The following is a 10,580-nucleotide window of genomic DNA, read 5'->3' on the forward strand; positions in this document are numbered from 1 at the left end:
CAGCCTTCTGATCTGCAGTCAAACACTCTACCGTTGCGCCACGATGTCTTACAATTTGGACAGCGCTGTTTTATATACACACGTTCCACAAACACTGTTTCATTCCTCCTGCCTTCTCCTGATTCCTCAGTGTCATGCACAGAAGCGCCTGATGCCCTCATTTGTTTAACGTAACAAGCAGACACAAACACAGGTATTCCTTCAAAATCAACCCGCAGGTGGCCACAGACACAATAAACAGAGCCAGAGAGAAAGACAGAATCGGGAATCTCCGGGAAATAGACAAGAGATATTGACAAGGACTAAAGCGCTTTGCGATCAGAAAATTGCCTGAACCCCTGTGGTTAATGAAAGGGATTTTGCTGCTTGAGTTCCTTATACGCCTTGGGCTTCTGGAGAACTTGTTTCGTAGTTTGCAGAAACGCGGCTCAGACATGCTGTTGTGACCGGGCCGGAGCCACCAGGTACCTGACTGCAATCAGCGACAATAAAATACAATTCCAACAGGCCCGGCTAGCGCAGTCGGTAGAGCATGAGACTCTTAATCTCAGGGTCGTGGATTCGAGCCCCACGTTGGGCGGTATTTATTTTGTTAAACGTTTATGTTGCTTTCAAAGTGTCAGTAATTGAGCGATAACCTTGTTTTGCACAATGAAAGAAATGCGAACTGAGAAAATGCTGCAGATGCTGGAAATCTGAATTGAAACAGAAAATGCTGGAGATACTCAGCAGGTCAGGCAGCTACTGCGAAGAGAGAAACAGAGTTAACGTTTCAGGTCGATAACCTTTCGTCAGAACTGGAAAAAAGAGGTAATGGAACAGATTTTTAAGCAAGTGTAGGGGATTCTATGAGATCATGGCTGATCTCCTGCCTCAATTCCATTCACCGGCCCTAACGCCATATCCCTTGATGCCCTTACCAGTCAGAAATCTACCGACTTCTGTTTTGAACATACCCAATGACTGAGCCTCCACGGCCCTCTGGGGTAGAGAATTCCAAAGATTCACCACCATCTGTGTGAGGAAATTTCTTCTCCTCTCAGTCCTGAATGACCTAACCTTCATCCTGAGGCTGTGGCCCCTGGTTCTAGACTCCCCAGCCAAGGGAAACATTCTCCCAGCATCCAACCGATCAAACCCTGTAATAATTTTGCATGCTTAATGAGATCCCCTCTCATTCTTCCGAATTCAAGAGATTGCAGGCCTAGTTTACTCAATCTCTTCTCATACGAGGTCAGTGACAGTCTTGCAAATGGTGACTTGATATTCGGTAGTGTGGTCATGGTCCAGGCGGAGGTAGGAGGAGGTGTTGGAGAGTTGGCGTACAGCTTCCGCTAGGTAGAGGTCGGTTCGCCAAACAGCAACAGCTCCACCCTTGTCAGCAGGTTTTGTGCTTTGCATGTTAACTGTTAACTATTACCCATATCTCATTTTACACAATATATGAGCTACTCCAGCTCCTAATTCTTTTGTTCTTAGTTGTTATTTCCTCACACAGGAGAGCAATCTCGCCCCTGGACAAGCAGAAGGAGCAAGTTCCAACAAAATGATTCCGCAAACGTGATAACTGCTACACTGTGGAGCCGTCTCCACTTTCAGTACCAGGTCAGATGGAAATGTTAACATTTTTTGAGGATGTAACTGGTAGAATAGATAAGGGAGAACCAGTGGATGTGGTGTGTTTGGACGTTCAGAAGGCTTTCGATAAGGTCCCACATAAGAGATTGGCGTGCAAAGTTAAAGCACATGCGATCGGGTGTAAGGTACTGACTTGGATAGAGAACTGGTTGGCAGACAGGAAGCAAAGAGTATGTCTAAACGGGTCTTTTTCCAAGTGGCAGGCAGTTACTAGTGCGGTAGGGCAGGGATAAGTGCTGGGACCCCAGCTACTCACAATATATATTAATGATCTAGAAGGTTGAACTAGATGTAATAACTCTAAGTTTGCAGACGACACAAAGCTGGATGGGCATGTGTGCTGTGAGGAGGATGCAGAGAAACTCCAGTATGATATGGACAGGTTAGGTGATTTAGCAGAAGCATGGCAGATGCAGTATAATGTGGATAAATGTGAGGTTATCAACTTTGGTGGCAAAAACAGGAAGACAGCTTATTATCAGAATGTCAATAGATTGGTAAAAGGGGAACTGCAATGAGACCTGGGTGTCCGTGTGCACCAATCGCTGAAGGTAAGCATGCAGGTGCAGCAGGTGGTTAAGAATGCAAATGTTGGCCTTTATAGTGAGAGGATTCGAGTACAGGAGCAAGGATGTCTTGCTGCAGTTGTACAAGGCCTTGGTGAGACCATACCTTGAGTATTGTGTGCAGCTTTGGTCACGTTGTCTGAGGAAGGATGTTCTTGCCATGGAGGGAGTGCAGCGAAGATGCACCAGACTGATACATGGGATGGCAGGAATGACGTATGAAGACAGATTGAGATGATTAGGCTTATATTCGCTAGAGTTTAGAAGAACGAGAGGGGAGCTCATGGAAACTTACAAAATTCTAACAGGACTAGACACACTAGATGCAGGAAGAATGATCCCGATGGTGCGGGAATCCAGAACCAGCGGTCACAGTCTAAGGATAAGGGGGAAGCCACTTAGGGCTGAGGAGAGGAGGAATTTCTTCACCCAGAGAGTGGTGAACCTGTTGAATTCTGTACCACAGACGGCAGTTGAGGCCAATTCATTAAAAATATTCAAGAAGGAGTTAGATATATTTCTTAAGGCTAAAGAGATAAAGGGATATGGGGAGAAAGCAGGGACAGGGTACTGAATGTGAATGATCAGCCATGATCTCATTAAATGGTGGAGCAGGCTCGAGGGGCCGAATGGCCTACTCCTGCTCCTATCTTCTATGTTTCTATGTGAATGGAGCAGGTGAACCGCTGAATCCCACTTTTGAGGGATGTCCCAAAGTGCTTGACAGTGGTGTGAAAATAAATGAGTTCCGCTTGGTAATTAAAAGTAAATACTGTCAGAAGTGGGATTCGAACCCACGTCTGCAGAGGAGACTGCGACCTGAACGCAGCGCCTTAGACCGCTCGGCCATCCTGACTTGTTCCATTAATTTCTGCATCTCATCTTTTCCGCATGAAGAACGTTTCCGTCCGGGTGCTTGTTCAATGCTGTTGAAGGCTCAGTGACCGGGATATCATCTCCCCCGGGGTTTTCCTCAGCTTGTGCTCGGTGTATGGGGAGGTTTGTCCCGGGTCCCTGGTATTTTGCAGCTCGAGGGATGGGCAGTAACAATCTGACCTCTGGAGCTGGGGAGAAGCGAATAATTAATGGATTGTTTACTGGCCTGAAATGCGGCTTAGATCTGTTGGCATTAACCGAGGCCGGGGCTGCGAGGTATTTCAGTTTGTTCACGTTTAATCAGAGGAATATCCGTAGTCAGGAGCTGAAAAGGACCAAGAGCTGAAAAAACACCAGAAAAAAGATAAGAAATATCAGCAATTGTGATCAACTCTTTAATGTGTATTCTGGTAGTTTAGTGGTTTAATTGTTTAAACAACATTCATTAACCGAAAGCGTTGTTTTGCAGAATGAAAGAAATGCTCACAGTAAGGGACAGTCGAAAGTTGAGTAATTTAACTTTAATAATTTGTGAAAGTTTATTCATTGACGAAGATTTATACCCTATCAGAATTTACACACTGTGTATTTTCGGAGTCTGCTTTAAATTGTTCGTTGCTTCTGACACAAGAAACCTGTTAAATTTATTTCACAGAAAAATAACATTTCCGCCCAGGCTCGAACCAGGGATTTCTCGCTTGTGAGGCGAACGTGATAACCGCTACACTATGGAGACCTCTGCTTAATGCAGCATCGAGAAAGCACTATTCAGACAGAAGGAACACTACATTATCGCTTTTTCTGCAATGATTTCCTCTGACTGGCATTTCTCTGACCGAACTGCACAAGTCAAAAATGTTCCTTTCAAACTCATTAAACTGCCGAATTTCCTTCCCTTTGAATCTGATGCCTCCAGTTTTGCCCACTCAACCAATGTCCCTTTGCAATTTTCTGCTCCCTTCCGCACTACTTAATCTGCCACTAACTTAGTGTCGTTAAACTTGGTAATATATGCCTATAGAAGACTTTGGGATTACCTTTTATGTTAGCTGCCATTCTATTCTCAGACCCTCTCTTTTCCCCTCTTATTTCCCTTTTCACTTCTCATCTGAACTCTCTATAGTCAGATATATTAGGATAGTTGAAGCCCCCATTATCACTAATCTATAATTCATCGTCATAGAGTCATAACGGCTCAGAAGGAGGCCATTCGGCCCATCGATTCTGTTCCAGCTCACTGTGGAGCAATCCATTCAGTCCTATTCCCCCGCTATATCCCCATAGCCCTGCAAGTTTATTTCCCTCAAGTTTCTATCCAGTCTCCCCTTGAAAACATTGAGTGTCTCTGCTTCTACGACTTCCGTCGGCAGCGAGTCCCAAGTCCTCACCACTCGCTGCGTAAAAACGTTTTCCTCACATCCCTCCTGTATCTCTTGCCCAAAACCTTAAATCTGTGTCCACCAGTCCTTGTACCATGAACTAGTGGGAACAGCCTTTTCCCGTCTGGTGTATCCAAACCCGTCATAATCTTGTACACGTCTATCAAATCACCCCTCAACCTCCTTTGTCTTAAAATCATCCTGTCCAGCGCCTTGGGACGTTTTACTACGTTGAAGGTGCTATATAAATAGAGGTTGTTGTTGTTGTTGTTGTGGTAATGAAAACAAATCCAGCTTCTCCAACCTGTCCTTTTAGCTAAGATGCCCCATCCCCAGAACCATTCTGGTAAATCTCCTCTGCACCCTCGCAAGGGCCTTCACATCCTTCCTAAAGTGTGGTGACCAGAACTGGACGCAATTCTCCAGTCGTGGCCTAACCAGCACTTTATAAAGGTTCAGCATAACTTCTCTACTTTTGTACGCAATACCTCTATTTATGAAGCCCAAGATCCCATATGCTTTGCTAACCATTCTCTCAATATTTCCTGCCACCTTCAGGGACCTATGTACATTAACTCACAGGTCCCTCTGTCCCTGCACACTCATTAAAACTATGCCATTAAGTATATATTGCCTCACCCTGTTCCTTCTACTAAAATTCATCACTTCACACTTCTCTGTATTAAATTCCATCTGCCATTTGTCTGCCCCATTCTGCAAGACTTTCTATGTCCTGCTGTATTTGACTGGTATCATCCTGACTGTTTGCCACACCCCAAAGTTTGTTGTCATCGGCAAATTTAGAAATTCTACTCTGTATTCCAATATCCAGGTCAATTACATATATATCATAAAAAGCAGTGGCCCCAGCACTGACCCTTGGGGAACACCACTGTCTACCATCCTCCAGTCTGAAAAAACACACATTTACCACAACTCGCTGTTTTCTATCCTTAAGCCAATTCCTTCTGCAAGCTGCCACTGACCCACCTATTCCATGAGCCTCAATTTGGTTATCCAGCCTTCTACGTGGTACCTTATCAAACGCCTTCCTAAAATCCATGCAGACAACATCCATTGCATTCTCTTGATCAATGTTCCCTGTTACTTCATCAAAAAATTCAATTATAATAGTCAAACACGATCTGCCTTTTACAAATCCATGTTGGCTCTCCTTAATTAGCTTAAACCTCTCCAACTGGCCGTTGATATTTTCCTTGATTATTGTTTCTAGAACTTTACCCACCATTGATGTTAAACTGACCAGCCTGTAGTTACTGGAATTATCCTTACAGCCTTTCTTGAATAGTTCTTACATCTCTCTGTAATTTCTCTGCAAATTTGCTTCTCCATATTTTCTCACTAGTTGGTGGCCTATAGAATACATCTAGTAGTGTAACGGCCCCTCTATTATATCTTAACTCTAGCCATATAAATTCGGTCCTTGTCCCCCCAGGACATCCTCTCTCCCCAGCACTGTAACATTCTGCTTAACCAATAATGTCGCACCACCTCCTGTCATTCCTTCCCTATCCTTCCTGAACACCATCTATCCAAGATTATTTAATACCCAATCCTGCCCTTTTTTGAGCCAGGTTTCAGTTATTTTCACAACATCCTATTCCCATGTGACTATTTGCGCCTTCAGCTCACCAACCTTGTTTACTATGCTTCGTGCATTCACATACATGCACTGTAACCCTATCTTAGAACATCCTGTGTTCTCTCTAAGTCTGACCCCACCTAATACCTTACTATTTTTTACGTTAGCGTTATCCCTCTCTCCAAATCTGGTGTACACCATTTTCTTCTTTCTATTGGTACATCCTGGTGCCCATATCCCTGCCAACTTAATTTAAATCCTCCCCAACAACACTAGCAAACCTCCCCATGATGATATTTCTACCGGCTCTGTTGATTTGCAACCCGTCCGGCCTGTACCGGACCCACCTCCTCCAGAACCGGCCACAATGCCCCAGGAATCTCATCCTTCTTTCTACCACGACCTCTGGCTGTTCTCCTCCACCTCAGAATATTCTGCAGCCGCTCAGTGACATCCTTGACCCTGGCACCAAGGAGGCAACATTACCATCCTGGAGTCATGTCTGTTCTCCTCGTCTGTCTAACGATCACCCATTCCCTCTCTGCCTGTACACTCCTTAGCTGCGGGGTGACCACCTCCTGAAACGTGCTGTCCACGTAGCTCTCAGCCTCGCGGATGCACTGCAGTGACGCCAGCTGCTGATCAAGCTCCGAAACCGCGAGCTCCTCCAGCTGACGACACGACCTGCACAAGTGGTTGTCCAGGACATGGGATACATCCTGGATTTCCCACATGGCACAGGATGCACATTCCGTGGGACTGAGCTGCCCTGCCTTTATTTATTCGACTATTAACTAACTTTACAGAATATTAAGACTAAGATGTACCTAATTAAAGTTATTAATGCAATATATTATTAACAGTTACTAATTTAACGTAGAATTAAATTTTTGCTAACAGTCGCTTGTGTGAAATCTTCTCAAATGCCTGCTAGAAATCATCATATTAAATCTAGAAAATCCCTCCATAGTGTCCTATGTACATTAACTCCCAGATCCCTCTGTCCCTGCAAACTCGTTAAGACTGTGCCATTAATGTATATTGCCTCTCCCTGTTCCCTCTGCCAAAATGCATCACCTCACACTTCTCTGTATTAAATTCCATCTGCCCATTCTGCTAGCCTTTCTATTTCCTGTTGCCGTCGATTGGTATCAACCTCAATGTTTGCCACACCCCCAAGTTTGGTTTGATATTTAAGGGGGAACTGATAGGGTAGGTAGAGAGAAACTATTTCCCCCAGTTGGGGAGTCTAGGGTTAGGGAACATAGCTTACAAATTAGATCCAGGCCTTTCAGGAGTTGTACTTGGGAAACATTTCTACACACAAAGGGTGGTAGAAGTTTGGAACTCTCTTCCACAAACAGCAACTGATGTTGGGTCCATTGTTAATTTTAAATCTGCGATTGATCGATAATTGTTAACCAAAGGTAATATGGGGTATGTGTAGTGTCCGTGTGTAGATAAAGACACTGAAGACAGGAGTTGGTTCATAGGTATTTACTAAGCAAGTCTGGGGGGGGGGTTCTAAAGGATATACACAATACACAGGCTTATATAGCCCAAGTGGCAATTACCGGCAATACGCACACCTGGGGCTCTTAAAGGCACATACACCACAATTGCTCTTAAAGGCACATACACCACAATTCCTCCCCTTCTAGCTAACTAGTACATCATATTTTAAGTAATTATTAATTACATGTTATTGGCAAAATAATATACGTTGCTGTATTAATTAATTATAGGTTAGTCTCTCAGGAGGTTTCCTGACTCGGTCCGGATAATGCCTCGGGGGTGTAGTAGTTTCTGGTGGTGTAGTAGGTTCTTCTGGCAAGGCTGATTCGGCTTGAAGGCCAGTGTCGGGTTCATCGGGTTCCAGTATCACCGGATCGGAGGTAGATATGGGTATCCCTATTTCATTGTTAGATGTATAGCGTGGTGGTGTAGGTTGTCCCTTTTCGGATGACTTGATGATTTGGTCAGCATGGTGCCTTATTATGCTTTCTCTGATGTCCACGGTATACATCAGTGGTCCTAGTCGTGTGCAGATAGTTCCAGGCTGCCATTTCTCGGTATGGTAGTCCCGGGCCAAAACCGGTTGGCCTATCTGGAAGGCCCGAGTTGGCCTTTCATTCATGCCCTGAAACTGCCGGTTCTCCACGTCCCTTCGGATGTTGGGTTTGACCAAATCCAGCCGGCATCTTAGGTTTCTATTGTAGAACATCATGGCGGGAGTTTGGTTTGTAACCATATGTGTTGCATTCCTATATGCAAATAAGAAGTTATCCACCTTGTGCTGAAGTTTTATGTCTTCATTACCCATGGCCTTTATGGCCTTCTTAATGGTCTGGACAAACCTTTCAGCCAATCCATTGGTGGTGGGATGGTATGGGGCGGACGTGTAGTGCTTTACCCCATTGTTCTTTAAGAACTTTCTGAATTCTTCGGACACAAATTGCGGTCCATTATCAGAACATATCTGTTCCGGCAGCCCATTCCTGGCAAATATGGTCCTTAATACTGTGATGGTTTTTACCGTGGTGGTGGAGGACATCTTTATTACCTCCAGCCACTTGGAGTGTGCATCAACTGCGATTAAGAACATTGAGTCCATAAATGGACCAGCAAAGTCGATGTGCACCCTTTGCCAGGGAGATGAGGGCCACTCCCATGGATGTAGAGGGGCCTGTGGTGGAGCATTTTGGACCTTCTGGCATCCGAGGCAGCTCTTGGTCATGTCTTCGATGTCTCCATCGATACCTGGCCACCATACAAACGCCCTAGCTAGGTTCTTCATTTTCACTCCACCCAGATGCCCCTCGTGAAGCTCCTTTAGCACTTTATCCTGGAGTTTGGGTGGAATCACCACCCTGGATCCACACATCAAGGTTCCTCGGCACACTGACAGCTGTTCTCTTCTTTGCAAGAATGCTGGCAACAGTGGTTCGCCATGTGCTGGCCATCCCTTCATTGTTAAATCGTAGACCCGTGAGAGAGTAGGGTCATTTCTTGTCTCCCTTTCAATGGCAGAATTTGTCACCGGTAGACATTCCACTATGGTAGAGTGGAATATCTCTGCTGGGTCTACTGTAGGTGCCTCTTCTATCGTTGGCAATGGCAGGCGCGATAAACCGTCAGCATTCCCATGCTGTTTTGACCCTTTGTATTCAATGTTGTATTGGTGTGCCCCTAGAAAAAGGGACCACCTCTGTAGTCTTTGTGCCGTCATAATGGGGACACCTTTCTTAGGGTTGAATATGGAGATGAGGGGATGATGGTCAGTCAGCAAGGTAAATTTTTGTCCGTGTAGGTAATGGTTGAATTTCTTCACTCCCCATACCAGGCTGAGTGCTTCCCTGTCTATCTGGGAATAGTTACGCTCAGCTGAGATCAATGAGCGTGACGCAAAAGCTATCGGCCGTTCCGAGCCATCAGGGAATCTATGGGGCAATACCGCTCCTATGCCGTAAGGGGATGCATCGCACGCCAGTCTGATTGGTAGTGATGGGTTGTAATGAGCCAAAACTTTCTCGGATGTGATTAAGTCTTTACATTTATGGAAGGCACGTTTACAGTCTTCGTTCCATTTCCAAATCACACCTGTGTGTAGAAGATCATTAAGATGGTGTAGAATAGTTGATAAGTTAGGTAAAAATTTATGATAGTAATTTATTAATCCCAGGAATGACCTCAATTGTGAAACATTTTCAGGTGCTGGGGGTTTTATAACTGCTTCAATTTTTTCAGGTGACTTATGCAACCCTTCCTTATTAATTATGTGGCCACAATATGATATCTGATTTTGGAAAAATTCGCACTTGGGGCGATTTGCTCGTAGGCCCCGTTCTTTCAGCCTAGTGAGCACCTGCTCCAAATTGGCAAGTTGCTCGTTGTCGTTTTCTCCTGCTATAAGGATGTCATCTAGGTAGCACTGAGTCCCCGGTATCCCTTGCAGGATTTGCTCCATAGCTCTTTGCCAGATAGTTGGAGCTGATGCTACTCCAAAAACCAGTCGATTGTACTGGTACAGGCCTTTGTGTGTGTTTATTGTGAGATACTTTTTAGATCTCTCCTCAACCTCCATCTGTAGATATGCCTGTGCCAAGTCAATTTTTGTGAAACGTTTTCCTCTGGATAGTGAGGCGAAAATATCTTCTATCCTCGGAAGAGGATACTGTACCGTGTGAAGGACCAGGTTTACAGTCACCTTAAAGTCTCCACAGATGCGAATTTTTCTCTGTTCCTCAGTGTTATTTTTCAATGTTTTTTTCATGACTGGAACGATGGGTGTTGCCCATTCGCTCCAATCTATTTTGGATAATACGCCTGCCTTTTCCAAATTCTCCAGCTCTGCCTCGACTGCCGGACGTATTGCGTATGGCACCGGTCTTGCCTTAAAATTTTTTGGAATTGCTGCATCTTCCACTTTTATTGAGGCGGTGATGCCTTTCAAGGTTCCTAGTTTCTCTTGAAACACTTCTTTGGAGTTGGCCAAGATGTCTTTTAATCGTTCAGGTA

The 10,580-nt window shown here is 44.8% G+C and overlaps 2 non-coding genes across 2 annotated transcripts; one reads left to right on the top strand and one right to left on the bottom strand.

Moving 5' to 3' along the window:
• Positions 1-507: 507 nt before the first annotated feature.
• Positions 508-580, top strand: trnak-cuu (transfer RNA lysine (anticodon CUU)). Its single transcript has one exon. It is a non-coding gene; the product is annotated as a tRNA-Lys (tRNA).
• Positions 581-2,977: 2,397 nt separating this feature from the next.
• trnal-cag (transfer RNA leucine (anticodon CAG)) lies at positions 2,978-3,060 on the bottom strand. The gene has a single exon. It is a non-coding gene; the product is annotated as a tRNA-Leu (tRNA).
• Positions 3,061-10,580: the final 7,520 nt, after the last annotated feature.

Source organism: Somniosus microcephalus, unplaced genomic scaffold, assembly GCF_052327205.1.
Source record: "Somniosus microcephalus isolate GS21.2 unplaced genomic scaffold, FLI_Smic_1.0 unresolved_chr4, whole genome shotgun sequence".
NCBI classification, from domain to species: Eukaryota; Metazoa; Chordata; class Chondrichthyes; order Squaliformes; family Somniosidae; genus Somniosus; species Somniosus microcephalus.